The 15,611-nt window shown below is 39.4% G+C and overlaps 1 pseudogene across 1 annotated transcript in view; it reads left to right on the top strand.

Annotated features, from left to right (window-relative positions):
• Positions 1 to 14,922, top strand: part of LOC149191564 (guard cell S-type anion channel SLAC1-like) — a 224,476-nt pseudogene extending 209,554 nt beyond the window's left edge. The window contains exon 4 of the transcript XR_016254833.1: positions 14,190 to 14,922. The product of XR_016254833.1 is annotated as a guard cell S-type anion channel SLAC1-like (transcript). The remainder of the gene's footprint in view (positions 1 to 14,189) is intronic.
• Positions 14,923 to 15,611: the final 689 nt, after the last annotated feature.

The following is a 15,611-nucleotide window of genomic DNA, read 5'->3' as shown; positions in this document are numbered from 1 at the left end:
TAACCTCATTTTGGCACAGAATAGAATGAAACAACAGGCAGATCAACATCGAAATGAAAGAAGTTTTGAAGTACGTGACTGGGTATTCCTACGGCTACAACCATATAAACAAATGTCCCTAAAGCAAGCTAATAAGGATAATAAATTATCACCAAAGTATTATGGTCCGTACAAGGTGTTGCAAAGATTGGTACTAGGGCATACAAATTTGAACTTCCTGCAGCTTCCCGAGTGCACACAGTTTTCCATGTTTCATGCTTAAAGAAGGTTATAGGTGACAAAATCCCAGTTCAAACAATACTGCTAGAACTTGACGAGAAAGGAAAAATCATATTGGAACCTAAAGCAATCACAGAAACAAGAACTCGACAGCTACGAAATCGATCAATTTCAGAGTATCTCATCAAGTGGAAGAACTTACCTGCTGAAGATTCCACATGGGAGGGTGAGAATTTTATAAAAAAGCATCCAAAACTACTCAAGCATTGAAGAAAACACTTTTTGGAAGGAGAGGGGCATGTTAGGTCCCTATAATATTAGTGATTCCCCCATTATTATTGTCATTGTATCCCTTATTGTTATTGTTGTGCCCCTATTGTCCCCATAATGTTATTATTGTGCCCCATAGAAGCCCAATATTGTTATTGTTGTGCCCTTGTATTATTATTGTTATGTCAACTTTGGTTATATCGTGACCCCTTAGACTCCTATATATAGAAAGGAGGTTTTGTTATTTGTATCGTCCAAGAATTGTTCATTTGTGCAATGTAAAGGAGGTTGCCCCCTCAAAGAGGCTGATTTTGAAGTCGTTGTTCTATCTTTTCTATCTTTTTGTGAGTTGGTTTCATAACAGGTTTCTCGGGAAAAATTGTGCATTTTTTCAGGGAGCTAGCTACGGGCTGCGGGAGGCTTGGCAGCATAAACTGTGCAAGTCCTGGAGGGAGTTGGCAATGGGCTACAGGAGTGTTGGTGACAAAAATTGTGCAATTGCTGGGAGGCTGACAAGTTGAACACATATGCACAGTTTCTATGCTGAGCTATGCTGAGCGGAGCCAGCTAACTGGGTGGCTGACTGGAAAAACTACACAATTCTTTTGATGGATACAAGGATGGGCACTAGGTGTCTATCTGGCCTGTATGTGCAGTTTCCTCAGTCAGTGGATCAGGCAAGGTCTGCAACTTTTGCGTTTGAGGGGAGTGAGTCCCGGGGTCACTGCCCGGTCAAAATCTCAAGTTGACTAGTAGGAGGGTTGGTTGATTAACTTGTTGATTGAAATGGCTTGTTGGATACTTATGCGTTGTTCTGGGTGACAGTCAATTTAGTCGATTTGAGGATTGCACTGTGCATGCTGCCTGTAGGAATTTATAGGGTAAGTTCCTTAGATAGAACACCAAAGGACACTGCTCACAAACAGATCACAGATCAGTACACCAATATTCTTGACATGGTTAAAACCCTCAAAGAGGGAAATAGTCCACGGCTTGAGCTAACACAACCACTTCAAGCAAATTATTAATGTAAAAGAAATAAAATTTACATAAGCTTCTCTCATGAACGGTCACCTTACAAATGACCCTCCATGCTATTTAAATAGAGATCATGGACCAATCGGGTGTTAAGCCATGGATCAAGTGTTGGTAATACCATGGAGATAATGAACTGTCGGATCACTTCATGTCTAGAATATATCGTGATCGTCGGATTGCAAGTTACAAAAAGTACATACTAAAGAAACACACTTTACCTAACTCTACACTAGACCAAGTCATACTTAACTATTTCCTATGTGTCGGAATATATTAACATCCCCCTTTAAGAAAAAAGTGGGATAGGATTGAAGGATGTACAAATATGACACAATAAGAGAAGGAAGGAGTCATTAAAGCCTATCCCCCCCTAGTGACAACTTCCTGAACTCCAAACATAAATCAAAGTTTAGTAAACTTCGCCTCGATGAGAGCCTTTGTAAAGATGTCTGCAACTTGATCATCAATTGAACAATATTGCACTTCAAGAACATGGTCATGAATGAGCTTTCTGATGAAGTGAATTTGTATTTCAATGTGTCTGTTGTGCTGATGTTGGACTGGATCTTTGCATAGTTGAATGGCACTTTGATTATCACACCAAAGTGTAGTCCGATATTGCTGGTGAAAGCCAAACTATGACAGGATATGACGAAGCCACAGGGATTCCTTACTAGTTTCTATGGTGCCACGATACTCTTCTTCTACCGAAGAAAGAGAAATGGCACTTTGCTTCTTACAAGCCCATGTAATAGGTCCATAACCAAGAGTGAAGACATAACATGCAGTATACTTCCGATCATCAGGGTCACCCGCCCAATCAAAATCAGTGAAACCAACCAATAGAGGAGATACTTCTACATTGTAATGAATCCCAAACTAAATTGTACCTTGAATATAAAGAAGTATTCTTTTAGCTGCTTTCCAATGACTTTCAGGTGGGTTTTGCATAAACCAAGCAATAAGGCCAACATCAAAGGAAAGGTCAGGACAGGTATGGGTCAGATACAAAATTTTTCCTACAAGCTAATGGTATAAGGTAGCATCATCTTCAGGGGAAGTACAAGTGATTGAAAGTTTGGCTCCACACTGAAAGGGAGAAGGGATTGGCTTACAGTCTTCCATGTGAAAGTGGTGTAGAAGATCGCAGGCATACTTGGACTAGGCAAGGGAAATACATTCCTTGGATTGCAAGACTTGAAGACCAAGAAAATAATGCAAGTGCCCTAAGTCTGTCATTTTAAACTATCTTTTAAGGCTAGACTTCACATGGTTTATAAGGTTGGTATCACTACCAGTAAGGATAAGATCATCAACATAAAGAACAAGAATGACAAGAGACTTACCCACTTTCTTGGTGTAGACAGTATTATCAGAATGACACCTAGAAAAGCCAGGGTCTAAAAGAAATTTATCCATTTTGCAATAGGGCTAACGGAAACCTTTTCGTGTGAAACGAAATGGGTTCCTCACTAGAGAAAATGCTCCTAACAAAGTAGAGTAGTCATCTCGGCCCGAAAGAGGTTAGAAACAATAGATCTAGGAAACGATAATCGGATGCAGTTGTACCGGCTTCAGATTTGGATCACCAATGGATGCAGCCCTCAAATAACTTTGATACCATGTTGGAATTTACAGGGTAAGTTCCTCAGATAGAACACCAAAGGACATCGCTCACAAATAGATCACAGATCAGTACACTAGTATTATTGACGTCGTTAAAACCCTCAAAGAGGGAAACAGTGCATGGCCTGAGCCAACGCGGCCACTTCAGGCAATTTATTAATGTAAAAGAAAGAAAATTTACATAAGCTTCTCTCATGAACGGTCACCTTAGAAATGACCCTCCATGCTCTTTAAATTGAGATCATGGGCCAATCGAGTGTTAAGCCACGGATCAAGTGTCAGTAATACCAAGGAGAGAATGAACCGCCAAATCACTTCATGTCTGGAACATATCATGATCGTTGGATTGTAAGTTACAAAAGGTACATACTAAAGAAACACACTTTACCTAACTATACACTAGACCAAGTTATACTTAATGATTTCCTATGTGTCAGAATATCCTAACACTGCCTAGGAGACAGCCTCAAGCTTTGCACAATTTTGGGTAGCAATACATGTTCACTGAGTGCTGACACTATACAATGTAGCTTAGCGAGGGTTCAGGTTTTGGAGGGTGATCCGGCTGTCAGAACTTCAACAAAATGACTAAGTGTGTGAGTGAGTGAACTTGTGCATACGTGACCTTGTGAACACACACTCAACATGGCTTGATGATAAGATACCTCAAATCGTCAAGACAACACCTACTCAGTGTGACTAACCAATGGTGCGAGCAACAAGCACGACTCTTGTGATGGATCATTGAACGACCGTGACAATGCTTGCACGAAAGTGCATACAACACTGTGTGTGAGTGCAATAGATGTGTAGGTGGAGAACACAACTCAAACACAACCTTCAACATCACTAGAACGAGGTAAGCATGACATAGAAATCAACATGCGGAAGATGACAGTTGGTCAAACAAGTGAAAAAGAAGCAAGGCATGTAGAAGAAACACATGAGATGACTTTTCGTGTTTGCGCACATGCATGTTACTGAGGACAAGATGATATGACAATGAAAAGAAATCCTACAAACTCAAATAAGAGGTGTACTTTAGAAGATGTTCTCTACTTACCATACATACCCTCAATATGATCATTGAACCGACGGAGTTATCATGTGGTCCTGATCTTTTCCATTACTCGATTCCTTGGTCCTTCTCCTCAACCCCTTGGAAGCAATTTCAGAATGTCACCTTTTCCTCTAGTCACTAAGAGGTAGATCTGTGCAATTTCAGCAGACAGTGACTGCTGCTAGAATGAGGCCCGGGAGGCCCGTCTATGCAGTTTCTACATGCAAGACTAACAAGACAACTTGGACACCACTGTGAAATTTTAGGCTCAAAGGACTGTTTTGGGATAAGGGTCCTGGGAGGACACTCTGCACAATTTCTGAGTGCAGTGCAGCTAAACTGCTCTACGCATTTCTGGAGAGCAGTGTTGGCTGGGGCCTCTGCGGGCTGTGGGGTTTTAGCAGGCAAGGGAGGTTGGTGTGTCTACGCACAGCAGAGTTTCAGCAGGGAAGGGAGGAAGCATGATGGTTGCAGAAGCAAGGCGCACAACTCCAAGAAGTTGGATGAGGCTAGGTTGATTAGGAAAATGGCTAAGTATGAGATCAGTGAAACATATGCAAAAATTGATAGGACTCAGCTGTGATCGCACATGGACACTTTATGACACAACGTAGACCATCCAGAATAAATAAGACATACTTTTCTTGATGCAACAACCTTCGTGAGGTGATTGCGTGAGGTGAGTGTGAAACATGTCTATGTGATGACAACCACTCAGATGTGTACAATTCCATTGAAGCAAGACAACATTCTCTTTGTATGACAAACAACATCCCCTATGCCCAAATATGACATATGATGCATGAATATGAGAACACGGACAACTCTTAAGATCAAGGAGGGGAGCTTGAAATCATTAGCTTACCAACAAGCAACCAAGGATAACCAATCACAGGGTCCGAGGTAGGCTCCGAAATTTGCACTTGAGCCAAAATTTTGGAGGGTGGTTGTAGCCGCTACAACACTTTGCGACACATCGGTAGAAATCCGGCTCTCTGTATGGACCTTGTTTCGTGAAAAGAGAGTCTAACCCTCTGGGAATTATTGTTTTATTCTTTGATCATCGTGGTTTGCACACTAACTTGATTGAAAGATGTAACACTTGCCATGCTCTTGACTAGTCAGCACACATTCCAAGCCAAGTCAACTCAGTTGTTTCGATTGGGGATGAGGGGTATATTGATGCACAGGTAATATAATTGTCAGAGTTTAAGTTTCATCTTTGGTGTTGCTCCACTTCTTCCAAGCCTAGACAGTACCACGGTGGAGTCACGCAGGAACACAAGCATCGCTATGATGTAAACGAGCCTGGTCAGTACCGTGGAAAAATTACTTGCATCACCACTATGCGCAGGAAGTCTTTCTCTTCTTTCACCTTATTCATTTTTCTCTTCATATTTTCATTTTTCATTTTTCAAAGAACTATACGTAGGCACTTATTTATTTTAGAGGAGGAAGAGGGATCCCAACTTATTAAGAGCATAAGAGGTTGTTCCTTCAGAGAAGTATATTATGTATACCTCTGACATACTTGTTAATGTTTTCCCCCTCACCTTACTCTACTTGATTAAGCTGACAAGGGTTGACCCAAAACAACTGACTAGAGTAGGGGGTGCTAGTTAGAGCACAAGCGTTGTTTTTTCACCAAGACTCACTCTGAACAGAACGTATTTTCCATTAAGGTATCATCGAATGAATACAAAAATTTCTTCATAAAGAGAGGGGAAAATAGATAACCAAATGTTCATAGTTGTACAAGTCCTCCTAGATTCGCCTGTCTTGTCTTGAGAGCCAAACACAGTTTCATGAGAGGCTAACCTACAAGTATAAGAAAGAAAATAATACAAAAATAAAAAAGCAGAAGTAAAGTGAGAACAAAATAAATAATACAAAAATAAAAAAGCAGAAGTAAAGTGAGAACAAAATAGGTAACCAAACCAAGCAAGCAAGAAAACAAACATGCAAACCAGAAAGCAAAGCAAAGTAAGAAGCAAAGACTACTCCTACTCCTACGCTAAATATTGCATGGGCCTACTCATGTGAAGTGATATTTCGAATGCAGCCACCGTCGCATTGGCTAGCCCATCTTGGTGAAGGCATGGTTCACAAGAAGCATGGTCAAGCGAACCAGCAAACACAAAAGATATAAACATGAACATCAACATGCTCTGAGTTCTAAAACATCCACATAAAAGGAAAGAGTGAAAGTGCAAGACAAACCCTCTGTGGACTTGCCATGGTGTTGTGACATACAACGTACAGATGATAAACATATGCTCTCTCTTGATGGTGGCAGATAAGCAAACATGAGAAAAAGAGACAACTTATGCCTTTCAAGTGTGCTTGTTGTGAAAAATTCCTTCAATGTTTAAGCGATGGGATCATGTGATTTCGATGGAGGAAGTGAAATATATGTGTTGGATTGGTCTTTAGTGCATAGAGATGAGTGATGAGGAGCCTCAGGTGTTTTGAAAATTTTCTGATCAGAAGTGGAACTAACCTCAGGACAGTGAAGGCCTAACATAACCATCAGCTGAGACTAAAGTGCCTTGATAGCCTTTAGGGTTTCCACTTCATCAATAGATAGATCATTAGAGACTAGTGGCTTAGACAAATTAATAGTGAATGAATCAACATAATGATTAGATGAAGAAGTATAGAGATCATGATAATCATGATCAGAAAATTCAGGATGTTTGTCGGCATCCTCATGATTTGATGAATCATATAGAGGGGTTATGATTTTCCAGAAAAATAAGATGAAAGATGAAGTGGATTTTTAATGAATTATTTGTCCTCTCCATTATCAAATTATGGACTTACATTAGGTGTTTTTTGCGAATGATCAGAAGAAGCTGCATCTATGGATGGATTAACACAAAGATAATCAGGGATAACAGAATCACCAACGATGTCAGGAAAAAGTGGAGGAGGCACGAATAGAAGGAGGTCATCCTTCACCACGGGTTCATGCTCAGATGCTCAGTCATACTCTTCATGAATGGAAGCGCAGAATGGTTGTGCAACATCAACTTCGTCGATGGCTTGATCCTCATTCACAACAGGTGTAGATTCCAGAACACAAGATAGTGAAATCCGAAGGATCAACAAAACACAAAGATGGAGGTTGAGGTAACAAGTGTGTATGACCACCCATGGGCTTCCCAACCAAATCTGCATAGATATTGAGAGTAGTGAGGGTGGGAGGATGTGACAGTTGAACAAATGTGTGTACATGTTCTCCCACATCACTTTGCGGTGGTGGAGTTGTTTGATGAGGGGAAGGAGGATAGTCACTTGTGACAACAAATGTGTCCACTTGTGATTAATCAACTCCATCACCAAAGTATTTCGAGTGGGGTTTGAACTTCAACTTCATCTTGGGAAAGAGTGATTTGGTAAGAAAATATTTAAATCTGTCAAGGAGATATTGGAATTTCATCTGACTTTTCAGAGCTTCAAACATGAATAGACGGAAGCACTATGAAAAATCCATAGGTGATTCATGCGGGGCCTTCCATTGTTTTAACAATTTTTTATGAAGTTCTTCAGGATCAAAATGGTGAAAAACAAATTCAATTAGATCACTAAACTACTTGAATGAGTGCACGTTGTTATGAGGCAATATGTTGCACCATCGTAATGGGTGGTCTCGAAGTGTGTGTGCTAATAGAAAACAAACCACTGTTTCATTAAAACCTTCCATGCTCTCCATGAGCACATGGAAGTCATCTAAGTGCTCAGGCCAGGCCACTTCGCCTTCACCATCATATGTGATTTGTGACAAGTCATCCTAGAACTCCCTCTCGACGTGAAAGATATGTCCATTGGACAAACATTTCAAAGGGTGAACTGTAACAAACTCCATAATAGATGTGCAAAGATTTAACCCAGATTGTGAGGACTCAGCTTGTCATCTAGCCCTCCTTCTAGAGCCAAAATGTTGATGGTGCTGGACTCGCCAACATTCAAGGGATCTCCCCAGTATCAAGTCCCAACTAGACCTCACACCATTTGATTTAGGACTCCCATTCGGTATGATGGCCCGATTTCCATTATCTTAAATATGTGCCTTAGCTCTTGCCTGTCGGCATGTCAAAGTGGTCTGCTTCTTCTTTGAACAGCGAGTTTTGCATGCTTGGTGAGTGTTGGTGTTACTTGTGTCAAGGTCCTTTCACCATGGAGAGAAAGGGTGGAAGTGAGTCTTTAGTCGATAGGAAATAAGTCCCAACTATGGCAAAGACACACAACACAACGGGCATGCACAACTTTCGAAGGAGCAGTCCACACAGATGCGGTAGTCACAACACATAAGAGAAGATAGCACGTACACACATAGTGGCGTAATGTGCGCGAGTGCGGCAGTTGTTATAAAAAGTTTATCAGAAAGGCTATGTTTGATATCCAGTGAGACATACCACGCGGGCAAGACAACATTAATAGCTCATACAACACATTTTCATGAATATATGTATTAGAGCAACTGAAAGAGTTCAATTATTTAACACGAGTTAAAGAAACATGCATTACAAGTGTTCAAGATTAGTCTTACAAACAGTTACAATACATGTGTGAAAACGTGTTGGCATATTATCAGGCTTCTGAATTAATCGAAATTTCCAACAAACATCAGTACACCATACACCACTAACCTTGTGAAAGGGGCATTAGAGCCACTACTCACTCCTCAAAGAAACGACTACAGACTCTCAAGGCTTTGTGGGAGGAGCCAAGGTGAAAAGTCCTTTGCATGTACAAACGAGGGCGTATTTATAGCCAAGGGAAAAACTATACCTTGTGACTGTTCGACTTCCCTCATAACTGTAATTTGACTTATTTGACTCTTCAGCTTTACATGACTCTTTGTATGACATGTGGGTCTCTTGGACATCCACGTTACATTACATTGATTTACACAGTAAGTCCCACAGTAGTGATGTGGCCAACATGACTCATAATACGACTTGACATGACATTGTTGGTATGTCCATGTTACTGGTGGTGTCCATGTCGAGTTGCAATGCTGCTAAGTGATGGATGTGCTCTTGGTTTATCACAGCTTCATCTCTGCATCACAAGGAGTGCAGAGTAATCGATGGTCTTAGTGTTCACTTGATGTTTCATGTGCATTTTTCTCCTCTGCTTGTACTTTGGAATGCTTGACATGTTCGTCCATTCGCGAAAAATTATCCTCGCATTATCGTTCGTTCATGAAAAATTCTCCTCGCATGCATCGTCCATTTGCAAACACATCTCCTTACATGTACTCTCCTTGTTCATCCCATCTGCCATCGCGTCATGTCTTATCCATATACTTGTATCTACAATCGCTCATGACGATATGACATCAAATCCATAAACCTCCTAATCTACCATGAAGCTTTGTTATTCACTTTTAGATGCAAGTGACGGGAGAGAGGACAAGGCTATGAAAATATGCAAGGCAATTTTCAAGTTGGGATGCGGGCTCCAGACATTACTGGTGAAAATTGCACAGAAGTCACTGGGAGACTGAGATGGACAATTCAGATCAACAGTGACTGTCCATGGGATTTGACACAACTAGAGGGCAAATCTACACAATTTCTGGAGGGAAGTAGTGTGAGAAACAGAGAGGCTTGGCAGTAGAAACTACGCAATTCTTGGAGGGATCTAGCAGCGGGCTGCAGGAGGCTTCCCAGGAAAAATTCTGCATTTTTTTCAAGGAGCTGGTTGCGGGCTATGGGAGGCTTGGCAGTAAAAACTGCGCAATTCCAGGAGGGAGAAGGCAGCAGGCTACAGGAGTGCTGATGACAAATATTGCGCAATTATTGGGAAGCTGACCGGATGAACACATCTGCGCAGTTTCTGAGCTGAGTGGGATGTTGGGTAGATGAGGGGCTTACTCATGAAATCTGTGCAGTTTTTTGGGTGAGCAAGCGACTGACTGATTGGGTGATTGGATGGAAAAACTGCACGATTCTTTTGAGGGAGACAGGGATGGGCACTAGGTGTTTGTCTGGCTTGTCTGCACAGTTTCATCAATCAGTGTAGCGGGCAAGGTCTGCAACTTTTGTTCAATTTTTGAGAGGAGTGAGTCCTGGGGTCACTACCTGGTCAAACTCTCTGGTTAACCAATAGGAGGGTTGGTTGATTAGCTTGTGGGCAATATAGATTGAAATGGCTTGTTGGACACTTATGCGTTGTTCTGGTTGAGAGTCGATTTGATCAATTCCAAGATTGCATAGTGCAGGTTGCCTTAGAGACAACCTCAAACTCTGCGCAATACTGGATAACAGTACATGTTCACTGAGTGTTGATACTACTCAATGCAGCTCAGCGAGGGTCTTGTTGTTGGAGGGTGATCCGGTCGTCAAAACTTCAGCAAAATGACTAAGTGTGTGAGTGAGTGAACTTGTGCATACATGATCTCGTGAACACACACTCAACATGACTTGATGATAAGACACCTCAAACCATCAAGAAAACACATACTCAATGTGATTGACCGACTGTGCGAGCGACAAGCGCGACGCTTGTGATGGATCATTGAACGACCACGACGACGCTTACGCAATAGTGTATACAACATTGTGTGTGAGTGTGATAGATATGTACAATGCGAACACAACTCAAATACAACCTTCAACATCACCAGAATGAGGTCAAAAGCATGACATAAAAATCAACATGCGAAAGACGACAGTTGGTCGAACAAGTGAAAAAGAAGAAAGACATGTAGAAGAAACACATGAGATGACTTTTCGTGTTTGCGCACATGCATGTTACTGAGGACAGGATGATATGACAATGACAAGCAGTCCTGCAAACTCAACTAAGAGGGTTACTTCGAAGGATGTTCTTTACTTACCATACTTACCCTCAAGATGATCATGCACCCGACGGAGTTTGGATGAGGTCCTGATCTTTTCCATTACTCGGTTCCTTGGTCCTTCTCCTCAACTCCTTGGAATCGATTTCATCATGTCACCTTTTCCTCTTGTCACTGAGAGGTAGATCTGCGCAATTTTAGCGGACAGTGACTATTGCCGGAATGAGGCCCCGGGAGCCCTGACTGTGTAGTTTCTACATGTAAGATCGACAAGGCAACTTGGACACCACTGCACAATTTTAGGCTCAAAGCACTGTTGCGGGACAGGGTCCTGAGAGGACACTCTGCGTAATTTTTGAGTGCAGTGCAACTAGATTGCTCTGCGAATTTCTGGAGAGCAGTGTTGTCTAGGGCCCCTGCGGGCTGCGGGGTTTCAGTAGGCAAGGGAGGTTGGTGTCTCTATGCACAACAGAGTTTCAACAAGAAAGGGAGGAAGCTTGATGGTTGTAGAAGCAAAGCACACAATTGCGGGAAGTTGGATGAGGCTAGGTTGCTTAGGAAAATGGCTAAGTGTGAGATCAGTGAAACATATGCAAACATTGATAGGACTCAACTGTGATTGCACACAGACACTTTGTGACACAACGTAGACCATCCAGATGACATAAGACATCCTTTTCTTGATGCAACAACCTTCGTGAGGTGAGTGCGTAAGGTGAGTGCGAAACATGTCTATGTGATGACAACCACTCATATGTGGATAATTCCCTAGAAGCAAGACAACATTCCCTTTGTATGAAAAACAACAACCCCTATGCCCAAATATGACACATGCTACATGAAGATGAGAACATGGACAACTCTTAAGATCAAGGAGGGGAGCTTGAAATTATTAGCTTACCAGCAAGCGACCAAGGATAATCGATCATAGGGTCCGAGGTAGGCTCTGAAATTTGCATGCAAGCCAAAATTTTGGAGGGTGGTTGTAGCCGCTACAACACTTATGTAGAGACTATTCAGGATTAAACAAGCACTGTATTTCTTCTTTATTTTTTGACTAATGCAATACAAATAGGAAGGGGTTTTCAGAAGTTCCTTTCCCCTTAGATAAATCTATGAGCATATTTGTTTGAATCTTGTCTCATGTATATGTTGTGATTTCTCGATCAATTAATTGTTTCCATTGATGAGTAGAGTAGATTCAAGTCTTTTGTTTTAACATATTACATAAGAAGTTTGAATCTACAAGGAATTTTTACATAAACTGTGTTTTTCACTCTACTTATTGCTCTTCATATTCGTGACTTTCTTGATAGCAAAATCCTATATTTTTTTACTCCATTGTTGAAAAATGGTTTCAATGCTTTCTTCTTTGTCTTCAAAAACTTCCATGTCTTTCTCTTCACTTTCATCATGAGGCACTATTGTTTTTTTCTTTTACTATGCACACTCAAGGTCAATGTTATAAATATGTTCTTTAGGCTCTGCATTGAGAGCATTCTTCTCTTCCTCTTTCTTCTTTGCCTTATCTTCCACTCCTTTACAAATCTTTGTTGCTGCAAATATGTTGTCTTCCACTTGACCTCTGAACACAAGTGGCCTTCTCTTACCAAATAACATCATGTGTAATCATTCATCAGTATATAAATTATATTCATCAAAGTTAACATTAACATAATTTTCATTCACCCTGTGGTAGGTTATCCGAGCATGCATCTGCTCATTAACAAATTTAACTTCACCAAATTCATCGACTACAATTGGATTAACCAATTCACATCTCACTTTGCAATCATCATCTATGTATTTAGTTACCCAAAAACAATAATCATACTTGAAAAACAAAAAACTTATAAATAAACCTTTTCAGACCTTAAACTTCTCCGGAAAAATAAACCCTTTTCTTTATTTAATTCTAAAAAGAAGTCAAAAATGAATTTAAAAATCTCCCACAAACATGTTTGAGAGTTTTTTTTTTAACAACTTCAAAACTCCAATATCTCCATCAGCGTGGTTTTCTAATATCTCATAGGCTTTAAACAAAATAACCCTTCAAACCCTTTTTAATAAAATATATGCCCAAACCTTTAAAACTTGCGCATGGATGGTCAGTACTAATAAAATATTTTAATATAACCCGAAAAAGCAAAAAAAAACTTACAAACTTTTGAATTTTTAAGTGGCTTTGTTTTTTATCTGGAGCTAACTAGCATGTCATAGGGTATAAAATGCTTGGTTATATACAAGCTGGATAACACAAACCGAAATTAGATAAATAACCAAACATTTAATGTCCTATAGCAAGCTGGTTAGCTGCTGCCTTGTTTTTTTCTCTTCCGCTGCGGCCCAATTACTCTCTTTACGGCCGCAGTTAAAACTGAAATTGATGGCTGGGCTCCTGGTTACGACTGTGGCTGTGGTGCTTCTTTGCATGGCACCTTCTTCGGGCGGATCCGGGGGCTGGTGCTTTTTCACGTACCCAGCGGTTGAAACAACTGGCTACTCATATAGTGTGGTTCTGCAAGATGAGCAGATTTTTTTGGTTAAGTCTAGTTTTACTTCGGCTCCGATATCAATTTATTTGGAAAAACAGAAGAAGCAAGGTAGAAATTTCACACATAAACAATAAAAGTTTGTATCTCTTTTATTAATCACACAAATTTAATTACAATAAACCTATTTTGAAATATTTTTCAATTAATTAGTCACTCAAAATAATTTCAACATACAAACACACTATATTTGACTGTACTCAAAATAAAACTAAAATCTAACTTACACATTTGACTGTACTCAAAATAAAACTAAAATCTAACTTACACTCTTAATTTAGAAAGTGCACTTAACTCATCTCTTCATGCATTACTCAACTTAAATCTTGCTAATTAGTATTTGCAACCATGATAACTATGGCTTATAATGGCTATTTGAGTTTGAATGTGCTTTTGCTCTTTCTTTTTTGAAAAACAACCGTCCAATACACCTAGCTTGAAGTTTCTTTGAAATTATCCTATTTTGGGAATATTTTAAAATACAGGAGTTGGGTCTTTCGGTTTTTTCAAAATCTGCAAAATAATAATCTCTGAAAGCACACTCATGATTATTCCTAGTTATCATTTGTGTTTGGAGAATTAAGTGGCACATGAGCATTTGGATTTATTGCAGATTTTCTGTAGCTTGGTGGGCATACACATTTCCAATGACTGCAGCATCAGTGGCAACCATCAAATATACAGAGGAGGTGAAGTGCAATATCACTATAGCACTGTCATTGGCACTGTCCATTATTTCCTTTACAACGGTCTTAACTCTATTTGCAGCAACAATTCTCCACGCCATTTCGGGTTCTCTATTCCCCAACGACTTGGCGATTGCAATTACTCGTAAGCGCCATAAATCCAAAGTGCTCAAAGAGAGCAAGAAAAAGGTTGCAAACGCCGATTTGGAACAGCCACATGCTTCTCCAATTCATACGTTCACCATGGAATGAAATCACAGCAAACAGAAGTGACCGCCGCGCATGTAGACCATAAATTTCCATGAAGAGGTAACGTATATCATCACACAAAATATAGCAAGAGCCTCAACAGGCTCAGGCGCTATTTATTTCTATTTGAAGCACTTATCATACCTTTGCCATTGAGTTGTGGATGCCAAGAATCGAACTGTCGACTAAAATTTGGAAGTAATTCACAAAAATCCGTTCGTGAGTCCGATTTTGTCATTCTGTCCACCAGAGTCCGGTAAAAAGAAATATTAGATGCCCTGTACGCTGCCACCCTGAGAGTTGCATCGTTTTCTAACGTCGGCCATGTTAATTATTTCCAGGAGGGAGTTCAATGAATCTATATTTTTACCATAACTTCATTATCAAAATTAATAATGAGGAGGCACGATATACAGTGGATTGGTATTGTTTTTTTTTTGTTTTTTGTGTTGGAAAAAATTAAAGTTATTAGGTAGCGGACAAACATTTAATTTCAAACTATATTTTAAAGATTTAGATTAATAGTATGATATTTTTGTTTTACTCATTAAATTGATTTATTAAAAAAATGTTACCTGAAATTTGTTATAGTATTTTGTATGAATGGTATTATTAAGTAATGGTATTGTTCTTTCATATGGTAGTAAAGACTATTTTGCAAAAAATTATTTATAAATTAAAAATCTCCATAATGATGGTGAATCTCTATGATTAAGAATATTATTGTATGTAATTTTTAAATGTATATATATAAAAAATATGTATTAATTCTTTTAATAATAATATTATAAAATGAAATTATAAATTAGTTAATTTTGTATTTCTTTTTAAATTTAGAATTATGAGATACATCATGAAGTAATTGTTTGATGTTTATTATAGATTGATGTAGATTAACATTTATCAATCATTTCATTTATATGGTTGCACTAGTTGATATGTCATATTGAATTGAGAAATCTTATGTGATGAGAAATAAACTCTAACTACTAGTATATACTTGAGACACTTATAGACATCATTGTTACACAAATAACTTATTCTGAAACAAAAACAACATGTCTGAAGTAAATTTTAAGCATTTTTGGTTGAATGAGTTT

This window comes from Pinus tabuliformis, chromosome 2_2 (assembly GCF_031772625.1).
Source record: "Pinus tabuliformis cultivar Carrire ecotype Pingquan chromosome 2_2, CPIR1, whole genome shotgun sequence".
NCBI classification, from domain to species: Eukaryota; Viridiplantae; Streptophyta; class Pinopsida; order Pinales; family Pinaceae; genus Pinus; species Pinus tabuliformis.
Note: the sequence above shows the minus strand (reverse complement) of the source record. Positions and strands in the feature narration are given on the sequence as shown.